We start from the raw sequence: 5,901 nt of genomic DNA, 5'->3' as shown, positions 1-5,901 counted from the left end.
TTCAGTGTGAACTAGACCAGACCAATTGTACTAACTGTGTGTCCTGTGAAAGTGACACTGTAGCCTTCTATAGGTTGCCCACCACAAGACTGCTCACCGTCTCGATGAGAGGAAATACTGAAAAACTCTGAAAGAAAACCACTAGGTACGGCATATGTACATCTTTCTTGAAGCAGGTGCTAGGCCCAGCCATGCAAGAAATGATTGTAGCTGGTGAGAGAATTCAACACTTGGAGGAGGAGGTTTCTCTGCTGGAACACAGGATGGTGGATTCTCATGTAGAGCAGTTCTAGAGAATTCTAGGAAGTTCCAAGTAGAGTGTGAAGAGCTGCAACAAACTCTTGGAACTTCTCGAGCTGAAAACCAAAGAAGTGTAGTTGCTCTGAAGGCGGCATGTGAGAGGCTCCTCAAGGAGTTGTATAGGCGAATCGTAGTTGTTGAGGAAGAGAATGAAGGGTTCAATAAGTAGATTGAAAAGAAAACTTTGTCAAGAGATTGAACAACAAGCAATGGAGGTAGCTTCTTGTCAAGAATTCTTGGGTTGCAAACAGAGCTTGAGGCTACTGAAGGCAACAATGCAGATCAGCGGGGTGGGGTGAGATCAGGCTGAGGCTAAGGCTGGGAGGGGTGGTGCGGCCTGGGTAGGGGGCGAGGCCTGGGTAGGGGGGCGAGAGGGAGGTCGGGTAGGTGGCGAGGGTGAGTGGGCAGGGGTGAGGGCTGGTGAGGAGGGGACTAGGGGTGAGGGGTGGGTAGGGGGGGCGAGGGGGAGAAGATAGCGCAAGGGGTGGGTGGGGGGGGTGAGTAAGGAGGGAGAAGATAGGGGCGAGGGTGAGTAGGGGGCGAGGGACTAGGGGTGAGGGTGAGTAGGGGGAGGGACTAGGGGTGAGGGGAGGGGCGAGTTGGGGAGGGGGAGGGGGCGAGTTGGGAGAGAGGGAGGACGAATTGGGGAGGGGGAGGGGGCGAGTTGGGAGAGAGGGGGGACGAATTGTGGAGGGTGTAGGGCGAGTAGGGGGAGGGGGAACAATTTGAAAGAGGGGGACGAGGTGGTGATGGGGCGAATTTGGAAGAGGGGATGAGTTGGGGGGTGGGTAAGGGCGAGGAGGGAGGGCGGGTAGTGAGGGGAGATGGCACTCAAGCAGAGAGATATCATAATTACGGAATTCACCAAGCTAGAAATCAACATTGTTTTTGTTGTATCCCGTCTTGAGGAAGCTTTGTGAAGGGAGTTCGCTAGACACAGAGTAGAGCTTTGTTTTTTTCCAGAGAAGTAGACACCGATGGGGCTGATGTTGAATAGGGGTGAATTCTTGTACAGGAGATTTCTTTCCGCTTCTATGATTCTTCATAGGCTCACCAAATTCAAAGGCTTCCACCAAGGGTGCATCAGGAGTAGCTTCTATGACCTTCAACCCTTGAGATGGCTTAGGTAGCTCATTAGGTTTAGTTACTGTGGAAACATTGGAAGAGGGTGTACCTTCACGCAAAGAATGAATAGAGACTCCATAACAGGGCATAGATTTGGTAGCATCCAACCACTCCAACAGATCCTCGTCTGACCCGTCAGGTGGAGTAGGCTGTTCCAATTCAAGGCTGGTTTCTAGGGACAAAGAACTATGTTGCACGACGGGATCCATGCCTCCTTCTAGGCAAATGGGTTGCATCGGGGAGCCAGGAGTATGTATCCACATGGCATCGCTTCCCCAATCATGAAGTGCTTTAGTGTGTCACAGCCATGGTCTATCAATGAGCAAGGGAAATCCACCCTCAACCTGGGGAAGACGAACCACAACAAAATCGAAGTTAAAAGTAAAGTCTTGTACCTGCAGAGGCACATTGTCCACTATGCCCACTGGGTAGACTGTCCTTTGGTTAGCCAATGTTACAATGAATGGAGCAGGGCGGGTAGGCTGCAGACCTAAAGCTAGCATAGTAAACTCGGGCATCATATTGATCCCGTATCCACCATCCACTATGACGCCTGAGAAATGATGACTAAGAATAGATACAGCGGGTACAGAGACTGAATGACTGAGAGGGTGTCAATTCTGAGGGTTTCATCTAGCCGGAGTATCTCATTGTTAAGTATGAAGCTTGATTTACCCCTTGTAATTTTTTGTATTTAAAACACACAGTCAATGCACATTTGTAAGGCCCCCATTATGAGGAGAAGCCATCGTGCGCGTGAAGAAAACTAACTCATCGGAAAATAAAAGCACTCGTCAAAAATCAAAATTTTATATTCCTTTTTGCCGGAATACTATGGTTAGACGGCGGCCAGAAAGTGGTCGAAAAACAATCGGTCGGTTGGCGGTTGGCCGGTGGTCGGTAGTCAATGGCCGGTGGCCAGTGGTCAGAAGTCAATGGCCGGTGACCGGTGGCCGAATTCAATGGCCGGTGGCTGAATTCAAAAGCAGACTTGTCTTCTCAAGGGCGGCCACACATGGGCAGATTGGAGGGACCAATTTGGACTTATCTACACAAGGGCGGCTACACATGGCTACCTCTCATGAGAGAAGGCAACTCTTTTGGCCTATAAAAGGAGGCCATTTCTACACACATTTCACAGTGTGAAGTTGATGCAACAAGGTGGGTGTGAGGTGGTGAGAGTGAAGCAAGGCGGGAGCTCCAAAAGGGTATAATCCCTTTGTAACCTACTTCTTGTTTTGAAGTACTAAAGCCATTGAGTGGCTGCTTTCCTGTGGGCGTAGCCCACATTGGGTGAACCACGTATATCGTGTGTACTCTCTCTCTCTCTCCCTCTCTCTCTCTCTCTCTCTCTCTACTCTATAATCTCTTGTGTGTGAAAATTATCTCTCTCCATTAAATAATCTACTCAATATCTACTTAGCTATGTCATATTTCCTAACAACTGGTATCAAAGCAAGGTTTGCTCGTAGCTAAATTATCTCAAGGAAAGGATTCCTTGAATTGAGTGGGAGTAATGGCAGAGGAAGGAAAGCTCAAGATTGAGAAGTTCAACGGCAAAAACTATCAATATTGGAAGATGCAGATTTAAAACTATCTCTACCAGAAGGACCTCTATTTTCCACTAGGCGGTCTTGCAAAGAAGCCCGCAACGATGGCAGATGAAGCATGGATTGTCCTTGATCGAAAGACACTGGGAACAATCCGCTTAAGCTTGGCGTCAATGGTGGCCTTCAACGTTTTGGAGATGAAGAACACAGAGGACTTGATGAAGTCACTTGATGACTTCTACGAGAAACCATTGGTATCCAATAAGGTATTTCTCATGAAGTGCTTATTCAATCTAGAGATGGGAAAGAATGGTTCAGTTGCAGAACACCTAAATGACTTTAACACAAACATAAGTCAGCTTCGATCGGTGAAAATAAATTTCGATGACGAAATGCGAGCTCTCCTTATACTATCATCTCTACGGATAGTTGGGACAAACTTGTGATGGATGTAAGTAATTCTATATCTTGCACAAATACGCTTAAGTTTGATGACATTGTGGGTGTTCTCCTAAGCGAGGAAATGCAAAGGAGAATCATCAAGTGCTACACTGTCGATGGAAACAAGAGGAAGGCCTAAGGAGAGGTTCAAAAACCAAAAGGGTCGTGATCGCTCAAGACGGAGCAAGTCACGCACAAAGTCAGTTCTTGAATATTAGAACTGCGGCAAGAAGGGCCACGTCAAGAAGGATTGCTGGTCCAAGAAGAAGAAGGAGTCGGAGTCTCAAGACAACAAGTCAACATCAGAGGCCAATGTGGCAGGTAAAGTAAAGCAAGATGCTCTAATTCTCTCATTAGACAATGTGTCTAATTCTTGGATAGTAGATTCTGGGGCTTCATTCCATGCGACACTACACAAGCAACATTCCAAGATTACACCAAAGGTAATTTTGGGTATGTATACTTGGGAGATGGTGAAGCTTGTGAAATTGTCGGTAAAGGTACAGTTTGTGTCAAAACCGCTATTGGAAATGAATGGAAGCTTAAAGATGTTAGCCATGCTCCTTCTCTTTGCAAAAAATTGATCTCTACAGGACAATTGGACGATGAAGGTCACAACATTGCATTCGAAAGCAAATGGTGGAAGATCTCAAAGGGATCTTTGGTGGTTGCCAAGGGAGAAAAGGTCGGTACACTTTTTTACTTGTGTACTGTTAGCACGCAATCTTCAACTTGTGCAATAGCTACGAAAGTAGATAGTGCGGTGTGGCACTATCGGCTTGGGCATATGAGTGCCAAAGGAATGCAAATCCTTCAAACAAAGAAGCTTCTACCAGGTTTGAAAGAAGTGGACTTAGAGTTGTGTGAAGATTGTGTTTATGATAAACAAAAGAGGGTAGAATTTCAAAAATCAGTAAATGAAAGGAAAAATAAGAAACTTGAGTTGGTTCATTCTGACGTTTGGGGTCCTGCAAGTACACCATCACTTGGTGACTCATTGTACTATGTATCATTCATAGAAGATGCGACTAGGAAAACATGGGTTTATGTAATGAAGAATAAATCCGATGTGTTTTCCAAATTTCAAAAATGAAAAGCCTTTCTAGAGAATGAAACGGGTACTAAGGTTAAATGCCTCAGATCCGACAATGGAGGCGAATATTGCAGCCAAGATCTTGAAAGCTTTTGTGCTAGCAATGGAATTTGGAGGCAAAGAACAACCCCAAGGACAACTCAACAAAATGGCATTTTCAAAAGGATGAACAGAACAATCATGGAGCGAGCACGAAGCATGCGGCTACATGCAAGCCTACCGCTTGAGCTTTGGGCGAAAGTTGTAAGTACGTCTGTGTACTTAATCAATTGGTCACCCTCAACGACATTGGAAGAGGCATGGACAGGTAAACCGGCGAATTATGCATTTCTCAAAGTGTTTGGGTGTGAGGCTTTTATGCACATAGATAGAAGCCTAAGATCAAAGCTAGATTCAAAGTCCAAAAAGTGTTTCTTCATTAGCTATGGAGAAGGCGACTTTGGGTATCGCCTCTGGAATCCTGAAGATGGTAAAATCTTAAGGAGTAGGGATGTAATTTTTAACAAACAAAATATGTACAAAGATTACTTGGAAAAAAAACAAACAAAAGAAATAAGTGATGAGTACATGGAGCTTGAGGACGGTGAAGACTCAAGGACTGCAAAAGGTGACAATGTGCAACAACGTCAATCAAATGAGGAGACTTAACCTATTCCCCGAAGATCTACAAGAGCAAGTAGACCTCCAGAAAGGTTCCTTCCTTCCTTCAACAATCTCTTGATCTCAGATTCTGGAGATCCAGAATCATACGAAGAAGCTATGCAACATGAATCCAAAGAAGAATGAATGAAGAGCATGCACGTGGAGATGGACTCATTACATCACAACCAAACATAGAAGTTGGTTGAGTTACCTAAAGGTAAGCCGGCACTTCAAAACAAATGGGTGTATAAGCTGAAGGAAGAAGAAGGTGGGAAGAAAAGGTACAAGTCTAAGCTTGTGGTAAAAGGGTTTTCTCAAAAGAAAGGTATTGACTTCAATGAAATATTTTTACATGTTGTAAAAATGAACTCATGCAGGCTTGTCTTAAGCCTTGTGGCTTCTCATGATCTAAATCTTGAGCAAATGGATGTAAATACGGCATTCCCTCACGGCGACTTAGAGGAGGAAATTTACATGCTTCAACCAAAGGCGTATGAAGTAAAAGGTAAGGAGAAAATGGTTTGCAGATTAAAGAAGAGCTTGTATGGTTTAAAGCAAGCATCAAGACAATGGTACTTGAAGTTTGATCGATGGATTTTGGATCATGGATTCACAAGATGCAACTCAGATCATTACGTCACGAAGAATTTGGGATATGGGAAGTTCACCATCCTAATGTTGTATGTTGATGACATGTTGATTGCAAGTGCTAACATGCAGGATATCAATGACCTAAAAGAGAAGCTGTCT

Source organism: Adiantum capillus-veneris, chromosome 21 (genome assembly GCF_014529385.1).
Source record: "Adiantum capillus-veneris isolate H3 chromosome 21, ASM1452938v2, whole genome shotgun sequence".
NCBI classification, from domain to species: domain Eukaryota; kingdom Viridiplantae; phylum Streptophyta; class Polypodiopsida; order Polypodiales; family Pteridaceae; genus Adiantum; species Adiantum capillus-veneris.
Note: the sequence above shows the minus strand (reverse complement) of the source record.